Source organism: Triticum dicoccoides, chromosome 3B (genome assembly GCF_002162155.2).
Source record: "Triticum dicoccoides isolate Atlit2015 ecotype Zavitan chromosome 3B, WEW_v2.0, whole genome shotgun sequence".
NCBI classification, from domain to species: domain Eukaryota; kingdom Viridiplantae; phylum Streptophyta; class Magnoliopsida; order Poales; family Poaceae; genus Triticum; species Triticum dicoccoides.
Window position 1 is genome coordinate 138,408,818 of NC_041385.1, and position 11,373 is coordinate 138,420,190.

Below are 11,373 nucleotides of genomic sequence, written 5' to 3' on the forward strand. Positions count from 1 at the left end.
TATACTGTGTGAGGCTAGCAAATCTAGTGCTGGACTTACTCTGTTGACTTGTCCCCCAGTCCCCACTTTCTTTCCTTTTCAACCAATAGATCGGGGTTATATTGAGTTTGTACTATGTTTCCCTTTATTTCCTTATTAGACCTAGAGACCAGTTGGATAGCCAGTCTCTGCTACTATTCACCCCCATTATTTCCTCTTTCAACCAAGTCCTAGATTCAGGTAACAAATCCTCCCCCACCCCCACCCCCTTTCTTCCTTGTTTGAACCAAGTAGTACTAGATTCGAGTGCATGAACTAGTTTTACCTCTATAACGTAAAAAAATTACGTGGTTTTCGAACAGCTGATCGATCCTATCTACGAGGGGGCCTGAGAAATAGTAAAAGATACAAATGCAGCAATGTCGGGAGCTCGGGAAGTAGAGCAAGGCCGGTTTCGAAGGAAGTTATACCTGATGGTCGCCGGGATGTCGCTAGGTGGGCGGCGGGAGGCCGGATCTGCCCACACTACGGCAGCGAGGAAGAAGGGGTTGGAGGCCCTCCCTTGCCAGTGGTGCTTGGGAGAGAACGGTAAGGCAGGCTGATCGGGACGCACCAGCAGTTGGTAAGAGCCGTCGCCGAGGACGACCGCATGAACATTGCACCTTCTCACCTTCCCTGGCGGAGAGGATCCAGCTGGATCTGTGACCAGCGGTGAGCAGAGAGAGAGAGTGTGTGGCCACCACTGTCGTGTTTAGATGTGGAGAGGCCGAGATAGTGTAAAGAGAGTAACACTAGCAAGCAAGCACGGAGGCTCTTGCCTATATAGTGGAGTAGTACTAGTTTTCTTTTGTCTACCGGAGCCGGCTTGACCTCGTCAATGACTGTCGAGAAGTCTTCATGCACGTGGCCCGGAGGCGTAGTTGTCGTCATTTTGATCTGAAGCGCCGGATTATAACATATAACACGAAAAAAATGCCACATGACAAGAAATCATAACCTCACTGCCCAAAGGAGACAACATGAATCCCGACGGACAAACTAGATGAGGAACAAAGCTCAAATTAAATATAAACTCGTAGAAAAGGGGTCCATCGATAAATATCCTAATTAACATAGCCAGCTTGACCTAGATGGCAGCCGAGTAGTCTTCGTGCATGTGCCCCCAATGACTAGCCCAACGCAGTTGTCGCTGTTTAACCCTCGCAGTGATCCGAAGCACATGACACCTAATTTTTCGAGATGACAAGAAACCTTTTTCAGATTTCCACCACAACTACAGCCATGTACAACACAGCCTGCCCGATATGTAGACGATAGCCAATCCAGGTGTGTCTGCTGGAGTCTGGTCACATGCATGGACGAACTGATCTTCCATGTCTTGCAGGGATCGTCCAGGCACCAACATAGTACAACACTTCTCTAGTACTATCGCTCGTCTACCTCTTCTATTCAGTCACCCGACTTGCGGGGCCGGGCAGTGTGCCTATGGTCGGTTCTCAATTGCGGTCCCACATGTGTGTGCAAATGCAATATGACGCGTGTTCCATTTGGAGAGCAGCATGCCAGACCGACCAACCGTCTAGGGTGCGACGCGAACGCGATGGGCGTGCTGTAAACTCCGTACATGTGTACTGCCGTTTTCTAGAGGCTTTGCTCCATGGTGCAATCCATGGGTACAAAATAGTATATTGTACTATTTAAAAGTCGAGGGCTGGGCTTTTCCTGCGCGATAGGCGGCGGGGCAGTTCCGCCAAGTCGGTTCGACAGAGACGCGAGAAGACGAGGGAGTAGGCTGCTGCAAACATAGGCGTGTGTGATTTGACAGCGAGTTACTGCTGGACAGGTGGAGCCACGTAATTTGACTTGCCATTATCATTTTAACTGCAGCGCTACGACCGGCGTGAGTCTCCCGATTCCGGACCACCTCCATACAGGTGCCTCTCCCAATGCTCCACCATGTAGTAGAGGCTGGCTCTTGCATGAGAGCCCACTTATCCACTTTTTCCATGCCTCTCTTTCCTCCACATATGCAAAAATGCCATGCAAAGCGCACTATTGTACTTACTTGCTCCTACAGGTGCTAAGCTTGCCTCATAGGCATAAAGTCTGATGTGGCAAGTTAATCAAGAAGAGAGAGACTAATTTGGTGACCCAAGGAAGAAATAGTGCTAAGCACGTGTACCTAGGTGAAAAGACAATTTTGAGTCTATAGCTAATTAAATGAAGCAAACTTAGCAACAAAAAACTAATAAGCACACCATTTCATTGGAAGAGGTCACTCCTTGGCAAATGCAATAAATACTATTACTCCCTGTGTCCCATAATATAATAACGTTTTTGGCACTACACGGAGTACGAAGAAAGAGACAGAGAGAAGTGAAAAAATAAATACACTTATAGACAACCTTATAGCTAACCTTGTTGTAGTATGAGTGACTAAGTGATGACTATGTATGATATGCCAACATCAGATAGCCTAACGCACCGTGTTAAATCTCCAAGGGCGTGACCGCGCGTGCGACATGACGGTCGTGGTAGGCGCGACCATGATACGGGCTGCTGACAGCCCTTGGATCTGAGATCAAACGGTCGCATGCTAGGTTGCTGAAAATTTGCAGAATAACCCTCCCACGGCAACCGGCAAATTTCGTCCCGCGGGCTGGAGTAGGTTTCTCGGTTTGCATGCGGGTTTAACGGAGGGGTTTGATGGAGGCGAGGAGGCGTGTTCAACTAGGCGTGCAGTGGACGGCGCAGTACTATTCATTTGACAACTACAAATAGTATATTATAAAAACAAAGAAGAGTAGTAGAGAGAGAGATAAGAATAGAGACTAGAGAGGAGCACCATCTACTGCTTCATGGGCTTCTCCTGTGCTCCATTCGGCGGTCGCAACGTCCCGTACATCCACTCCCTCCTGCGCTCCATTCGGCGGGCGCTGTTGACATTTGGGGAGTGCACTCTCACGACTGCTAGCAATGACAACGTCACTGACGACGACTTCTTCCTCGACCTCGGAAACCTCTTCCTCAAAGACATGGGAAATAACCTCAACGCCAATGGTGCTGCTCCCGTTGCACCATATGTGTTTCTATCCTTCCTATTCAAAATCGTGGTAGAATTCATGTTTCTAGTCTATGTCCTAGACTCGTTCTGTTCATCTACTATGCTAGTCCGCATGATTAGTTTAATCTCTGTTATATTCGTCATGATTTATTTTGTAGTATATCTCATAGTAACTTGCTCATATATTCAACTGCCGGAACGTCCCCTACAGCCACTCCCGTTTCATGGACAGCCTGGTCGATGCCTTCAAGGAGCCCTTCGTCTACTGCTATGAGTGCCCGGTGCCGTTTTGGGGCTTGCCAACGGACATCGTGCATCACCTGATGCAGGCGTGCGACAATCACTACTGGCCCTTGGCGAGGAACATCAAGTACGAGACGTGCTACCCGTTCACCTTGCCGGAGTCGCTAGAGTATCAGCGCCGCCTGCTAGTCTCGAAGGAGGACGACAACGTCTTCCTGTTGATCATGGCCACCGGCGAGGCCCGCGTAGGCCGCCGCCACATCTCTGTAGTGTGCGTCAGGGGTGACGCAGTGGACGCTGACACTGACATGAGGCCGATGTACGGCTGCGTGCTCACTATTACTACCCCCTTGGAGGTACGTGGGCGGCGGCACTGGCTACGTCAAGATGACTTGGACTCTGCCGATCTGGGACCTTCCCGTCGATGTGGACATTGAAGACGCATGGTATTATTTGACCCCCAACAATGTGCATGGAGACTCCAAGGAGGTTCACCTGGACATCTGCATTACTAAGTTAAATGTTGATCATTAGTCTTCGCTCAATGTAATCCGCCGTCTAAGCATGTGCAGACTTCCATGCATGATCTTGCTCTATTGGAGTATCGTGCATGAATAAAAGTGTATCCATTTATGGTTTAGTCTAGAATCTTCCATGTATGAATTTTTACTACAGTATTGGTGAAAGACTTCTGATGAACCATTTCCTGCAAAGCACAATAAGAGTTATTTCTCCACAAGTTTTGGATGCAGGTTGAATAGTTGAACGCTTTTGTTTGCAAAAGATACTTTTTTACCTATTTCACTTGGATGTTTCTGAGCTCTAGAGATGAAATAATATCTGAAGAAACCTATCGATACCTATTACAGATGAGATTACCCCCGCATCCTTTTTCAAAATAAACAACGCACTGATCAATGCATTTCACTCTTCTGTGCAACACACGGGCACCTTACTACTATAGATTAGTACGACCAAAAATTGAACTAACATTATATATAGTACGATAAATGATGATGCATGTCACCTAAAATTATATCATTGAAAACTATGTTCAAATACGATATTTTTTTGTTGACATGCACTAACATTTTGTCAGTTAAATCCTCAGTCAAATTCAATGGGGGATAAACCACGACCGATGTAGTAGTACTAGTGTAGAGGGCGGTGCTGCACGGGAGTCTCATCTCTCACCCCGCTCATGGCGCGGCAGTAAAGTCGTCATATCACAAAACCCAACCACTCCCAGTAATAAGTGGCCTGGTAAAATAAACGGACAAGCAACCATCACATCCCTCCGTCTTTTTTGCATTTCATCTCTCTGCATTTACTGTTTCCGGTTCATTTCGCACACTCAATCCCTAGCTACAACTCCTAGGGCCAGTTATTTTGGCGGCTTCCCCAGCTTTTTCCATAAGACTAGTCACAATGGAGAGTAATGCGTCCAATGCATTGGTGCTTACGTGAGGTGCTAAGTGCATTTAAAACCTTAGCAACTAGTCTCCCAGTGCATTAGTGCTTAGCTTTTGTAGCCAAGCCTCCCTCATTGAATTGTTTAACAATTAAACTCCATCATTCATTGGTTGATAGTCATTTTGCATAGGTTCACGCGCTTAGCACCGTTTCCTCCTAGGGTCACCCTAATGCTCTCTCTTCTTTAATTGCTTTGCCACATCATTTTCTTGCCTATGTGGCACCCTTAGCACCTGTACACCGTGGAGCACTGGGAAGGGCCTAAAACAATAAGGCGCCTCACTCAATTATTTGGGCTTCGAAACTAGTACTAGTAGTACAGTACCTCCGTCCTGGTTTATTCCTCACCATTGTAATTTGTGCTAAATTTTGACCAAAGATTTAACTGATAAAATGTTAGTGTATGTGACATGCACTAACATTTCATTAGTTAAATTTATGAGCAAAATTTGACACGGATTACAATGGGGACTAATAAACCAGGACGGAGGTAGTAGTTATGGGATTACTAATCTAGAAGCCTAAAAGAACTGGCCCATGGTACTCCTACTAGTAGTAGTACTCAAGTTGGAATTCCAATTGCACGACAGAACTTGTTAGGCAGAAAATTCGATTTAGGGTGTAGGAAGCGGTTTGGGAATTTGCATGCCTTTCCAACCAGTGTGATACTACGTACAAAGAGATAGAGAGAAGTAAAAAAATACACTTATAGCCAACCTTATAGCCAACCTTGTTGTAGTACGAGTGACTAACTGATGACTATGTATGGCATGCCAACATCAGATAGCCTAACGCACCATGTTAAATCTCCAAGGGAGCGACCGCGCGAGCGACGCAACGGTCGTGGTAGGCGCGACCATGATATGGGATGCTGGCAGCCCTTGGATCTGAGATCAAACGGTCGCATGCTAAGTTGCTGAAAATTTGCAGAATAACCCTCCAGGATAGGATATTCACCCATAGGTCTAGAATCACGCCATGCAACTGTTCGATCTCAGATCCAGGGGCTCTCGGAAGCCCGTATCATGGGAGAATGGAAAGCCACTACCCTGTCGTTCGCACGATGGTAGTTCGCTCCTACTCGTCCCCGCACATCCTTCAATACTACTGCGGTTCCCTCCTAGTAGTCCCGTCCATTCACATTAAGGCAGTTCCGCTAATCCTAACCCTCCTCCCAAATCCATGGCATCCCAAATCTCCCCGATCGGCGGTGAGTACAAGGTTAGAACCCCGACGTCATCTACACCCGTTCTTCCGCGATGGTGAAAGGATACCTTTCTCGTTTCAGACGCATGTTCGAAAACTCAGATGATGAGTGGGTCGCTGGGCTAGATGTTGAGTACACCACAGTCTTGGGACGAGAGAAGGATCTAAAGGACGAAGAGAGGAAGAAGCCCGCCGTCATCCAGGTTTGCGTGCCTGACTTATGCTTCGTCTACCACATATGCCATGCCGACGTTGAATGCCTGGATTTTAAGGACTTCCTCGAGAGAAACCTAGTCAAATTCGTTACTGTAGACTTTGGTAATGACAAAGAAGTCCTGGATCGGATAGGCCTCATTGTAAGTAACACCTTCGGGTGTGTTTGGTAGCATGTATGGAGCTAGCTTAGTTGTTCTCCTCTCGTACATGCTGAGTGTAAACATGCTGAATTCATGCAGTTGATGTTGTTTGGCAGCGATGTATGGGCTGAGACATGCTGAGCTGAGACTTTGTTTGGCAGCCTGCATGTGTTTATAATTCTAGATATTTTTTTGAATGATGAACAAAATCGGAAAAATATGAACACAAATTTAAACATATTTTGATTTAAAAAAAAATGAAATTCTAAACATTTTTTGGAAAATTAAAATAAAATTTGAAATTCTAAACTTTTTTGAAAATTTGAACATATTTCAAATTCTGAGATTTTTTGGAAATTTAAACAAAATTTGAAATTTTGAATATTTTATAAAAATTTAAATAAAATTTGAAATGATGTTTTTTCCAAATTCAAACAAATTTTTATTTTACTTTGAAATTTCGAACATTGTTGAATTTTTTAAAAAATTGAAATTTTGAACATTTATTGAATATTCAGACAAAATTTGAAATTATGAACAATTTTGAAATACTAAACTTTTTCAAGAATTTAATGGAAATTTGAAATTCTAAACTTTTTGAAAATTTGAAATTCTGAACATTTTTTGAAAATATAAACATATCTGGACGTGGTCTGGTGGAGTGGTGGGTGGGGACGAGTGTCAGGGCCAGCATGGCTGCCTCCATGCACCCTGTCTGGGGTGCATGAGATGAGCATGGCTGAGGGCCATTTTATGCATCAGATGAGCATAGCTCATGTGAGCCCATACACCCTACCAAACAAGCAAAAGTGGGTCAGATTGGGAACTTTTGCCCTCATGCACCCTCCATGCACCCTACCAAACACACCCGACCTCCAGAAGAATCGGCTGGTGTCCTCTCATCAGCCTTCAATGTTGACCCTGGCAGGAGCCATGGTTCATCCTTCATACGGTAAACTAGACAAACCTCCATACACGTTTCATCGTTATGCATGGCAGTGGAATGTACTAGATATAGACCACATCCACTACGTTGCAATGGATGGCTACCTTTGTTTCAATATCTAAAAGGGTTGGATGAAGAGCAAGAGACAAATGTGCGGTTCAAGCTACGAAGTATCGGCCAAGAGGAAGAGGGACAAGGTCGAAGTCGAGGACGTGGACGAGGACTCCGAGTAAGGTGGCAGTATCGTTGCTCATGGTGGTTCTAATGCAGTATCTACCGGAATACTAGTATTTCTTACATTTCATGTTTTAGATGGTATAGTACTACCACTCATTTCTTCACATTATATACGTACAATATATATGGCCAACATCATATAGCCAGGAGTTTAGTTGTCAAAGAATTTCAGGGTGCTTAGTTTTGTCAAAGAATTCCAGGATGCTTAGTTTTATTTGAGGGGTGGATTGTGATGGACACCATTATTGTGACTAGCCTTTTTAATAGTACTTAATGCATAATTTGGCGATGAGCGCTCTCTATATGTACCACCTTTTTTACTGCGTGGCGCAATCCATCGATACTACTACTGTACCAAATTATACATTCTTAAAAGGCTAGAGGGCGGGGCAGTCTAGCTTGCTCGGTTTCACGAGACGCGAGGGCCTTTGTGATTTGACGGCTCAAAACTGCTAGAAGGCGGGGCCTTGTGATTTTACTGCTCGTATAAATGCGCCACGACCTGAGGAGGAGCAAACAATCGTGCGGTATACTCAAATTTTCCACTGGAGTAGTACTGCGACGGAGGAGCACGAAACACGGCAGCCCAGTGCCATATGATGATAAAAAATGATCTCTGCTAGTCATCTCATTGTTAGCATTGTTCTATTCATTCCCTAAAAAAGCATTGTTCTATTCATGCCTCGTAGAGAACGTGACACGTGCGGTGAAACACCTGAAGCAAAAGATGAAACATAGGAGCAAAAGAAGAAGGAAGGTTGCCACCCCAAATGATCTAATTCTCCACGGAGTCGTAACTACTTCTTCATCGCCTCCACAACCTCCATCTCCTTGCGTGTCTCCTCCGCCATCTTCTTCATTCTGTCCATGACGCATGATTTCTCGACGTGAGCCTTCATCATCTGTTCCACAGCCACATTACGTACCTTGACAACAGCCAGGTGCTCGATGTGGAGCTTCGCCAACTCCTCCTTCTGTTCCATAACGAGGTCCTGCAGCATCTTCATCGAGGAACTACTATTCTCATGCAGCTTCTTCCGGCCGGTGTTCTTCTCCTTCAATAGGTCGATCTCTTGGCAGAGCTTTGTCTTGTCCTCCTGAAGTCGCAGGATTTCGTTGGTTGCCGTCTTCTCCAAGGCAATGCTCATCTTCAGCAGCATCACCAAGCCGGCAGTCAACTCCCCCTGCTTATTGAGCTCAGTGGTCATGTCATCGAGGCTCTCCTTCAGCAACTCCATCAAGCCTTGAATGAACTCCTTCTACTTATTGAGGTGCTTATTGAGCTGATCGGGCATGCCGTCGAGGGATAACGACTCCAGCACCGCCGGCTCAGCATGTTCGCCTCCACGGCTAGGGTGCTCCTGGGAGCCATCGCGTACTCATGAGAGATCTTTCGAGGTCTTTGCGTGGCGGCGAGCCCTCTCTTTTTTTCCGCAGCCTTGGTTGCCGCTCCCTTGTTATGAGTAGTTCTCGACCTAGAGCTCTGCTCACCGGCCATGGCAACGACGGACGAAGAAGAAGCACTTATAAGGAGGAAAGGTAGAGTAATTTTCGGTTAGGCAGTTCCCCTTTTTAAAACCTAAGTACTAGCACTAGTACTAATACCTGCATAGTGCAAACATGTTCAGGTTTGGTACGTACTAGTAGGTGTGAGCAGGCTTTCGAATGTGATGGGAACAAGGCAAAGATTAATTGATGGTTTTGGTTTCAAGGCCCGAAATGGCTCCCGATGAGTTTAGCGGATCATAAATTTCAAGTACTACACTGCTCAAATGTGTAAATATTATGTTACTGTCAAAAATTGGCACAAAATACGAAGGAGACCAATGGAAGTACTACTAGCAACCCATGATTTAACTACTCGCATGCATGCAGTGGAGTAATAATGTCTTTCTTCCGCCCTCACGTCCACTCTCTTTGCATGCGCTATATTAATTGACCACCAATGGAGTGAACTACTTTACACGCGTCAAATTATCACTTGGGGTGGATCTTGGTACAAAATTGCGTCCGCCCGTATACCCTCGTGTGCGTGCGAGAGAACGAGTGCGTGTGTGGCATGCATGCACATCTTCGCTTCGTGCATGTACCGCCAGTATGGCTCAGGGAGGACGACTACATTCTTTTGGAACCAGCAGCACGTCACTGTGGTCAATCCACGCAAGGAGGTCGCGACAACGCCTCCACATGTGCCATGTGGCTTCATGAACTGTAAGAGAGACACTGTGTAGCTTGCCATTGGTATTCTAATTTATGTGTTTTGCACATACTCAAAGTACTAGTAAGGTACACGTGCATTGCACGCATCAGATTTTGCAACTAAATTATGAATAAATACCACACTATAGCATGTAAGCTCTGAGTCATATATGCCTGATGTAGCCCTTCGTTTAATTCTTATAGTTCATCTCATTCAAAATCAATTAGTTTTTATAAAAAAGCTAAGAACGTGGGAATAGGAAAAACATGGGATTATAGTGGAATGTCGTCTTGAATCCTACAGGATTGTACGAGTGTTTGATTGTGCATAGAAAAAACGCAGAATTCTTTCAAAGAGGTTTGAGTGGATGGGATGTTTCCTATGAAATCTAGTGCAAATGAATCAAACAACCAAGATAGGAAAAATTCCTAATGATTAGAATCCTCCAAAATTCCTTTGAGAATCCTTTGAATCAAAGAAGCCCTTAATCTATTTTATGATTCATGGAATTGTATGTTGTAAAGCATAAAGTAAAAACAAATAATGGCAATTCAACTAGAAAAAAAGTTTGGGTAGTTATGATACGGAAGATTCAAGAACAAAAGAGAACCACTGTTGTTTTGAGGTTTGTGCATTATGCTTAAGTTCAACCATGGAGTCTGCTAGATTGTACATGTGGCAAAATCCTGTGGGGGGCTAGAAGATGGTGCGAGGGGCCGAGTGGAGGGAGACTATGAAGGAATGCACAAGTGCGAGATCGATATTTAGAGAGAGGGGGCGAGAACGTGCGCTGTTGCGCGCAATGGCGGAGCCATGAAAAATAAATGAGCTAGGGGTCAATTCATGAAGTTAAACCATTTTTAGCAGCAATTGTCTAATGATCACATTCATATTAGCCTCGATATATAGTGATGTTAGGGGGGGCAGGGCCCTTACTGCCCCCTATCTTCGCCATTTTGCACGCGTCTGAGAGATGAAGCGGAAGGCATGGATCATGAGAGGGGGATGTTGGATATATAATTAATGTGGGTGTATTAGCTATATATGTTAATCCTATATAGAGAGGTATAGATTGATCGATGTGGACGTGGGAAAGAGGGTGAGACCTCACTGGATATATCGATTGATCGGTTTGTGTGGAAAACTATGAAAGACCTAGCTATATACACACATACATAGAGGAACATCGATCATTGCGCATGCACGCGTGAGAGATAAAGAATGCCCGATATGATGGAGAGGGGGATCACTACTAGGAAAAGGGCTATAGATAGGATTGATACTAATGGCGCACCAGGTAAGTAGTGCGCCACTACTATATACTAGCTAATGGCGCACCGGTTGGTGATGCGCCATTAGTGTGGAAGACACTAATGGCGCACCAGACACACAGTGCGCCACTAGTATTAATTTTTTTTCCATTTTTACATACATACTAATGGCGCATCAGGTCGAAGTGCGCCATTACTAGTTCTAACTAGTAATGGCGCACTAGGCAAACAGTGCGCCATTACTGTATTTTTTTTTATTTCTTTTTTTTGCAAAACTACTAATGGTGCACTGTTTCACAGTGCGCCATTACTAGTTTAAACTAGTAATGGCGCACTATGACCGGGTGCGCCATTAGTATATATATATATATATATTTATTTATTTTTATTTTTTGCAA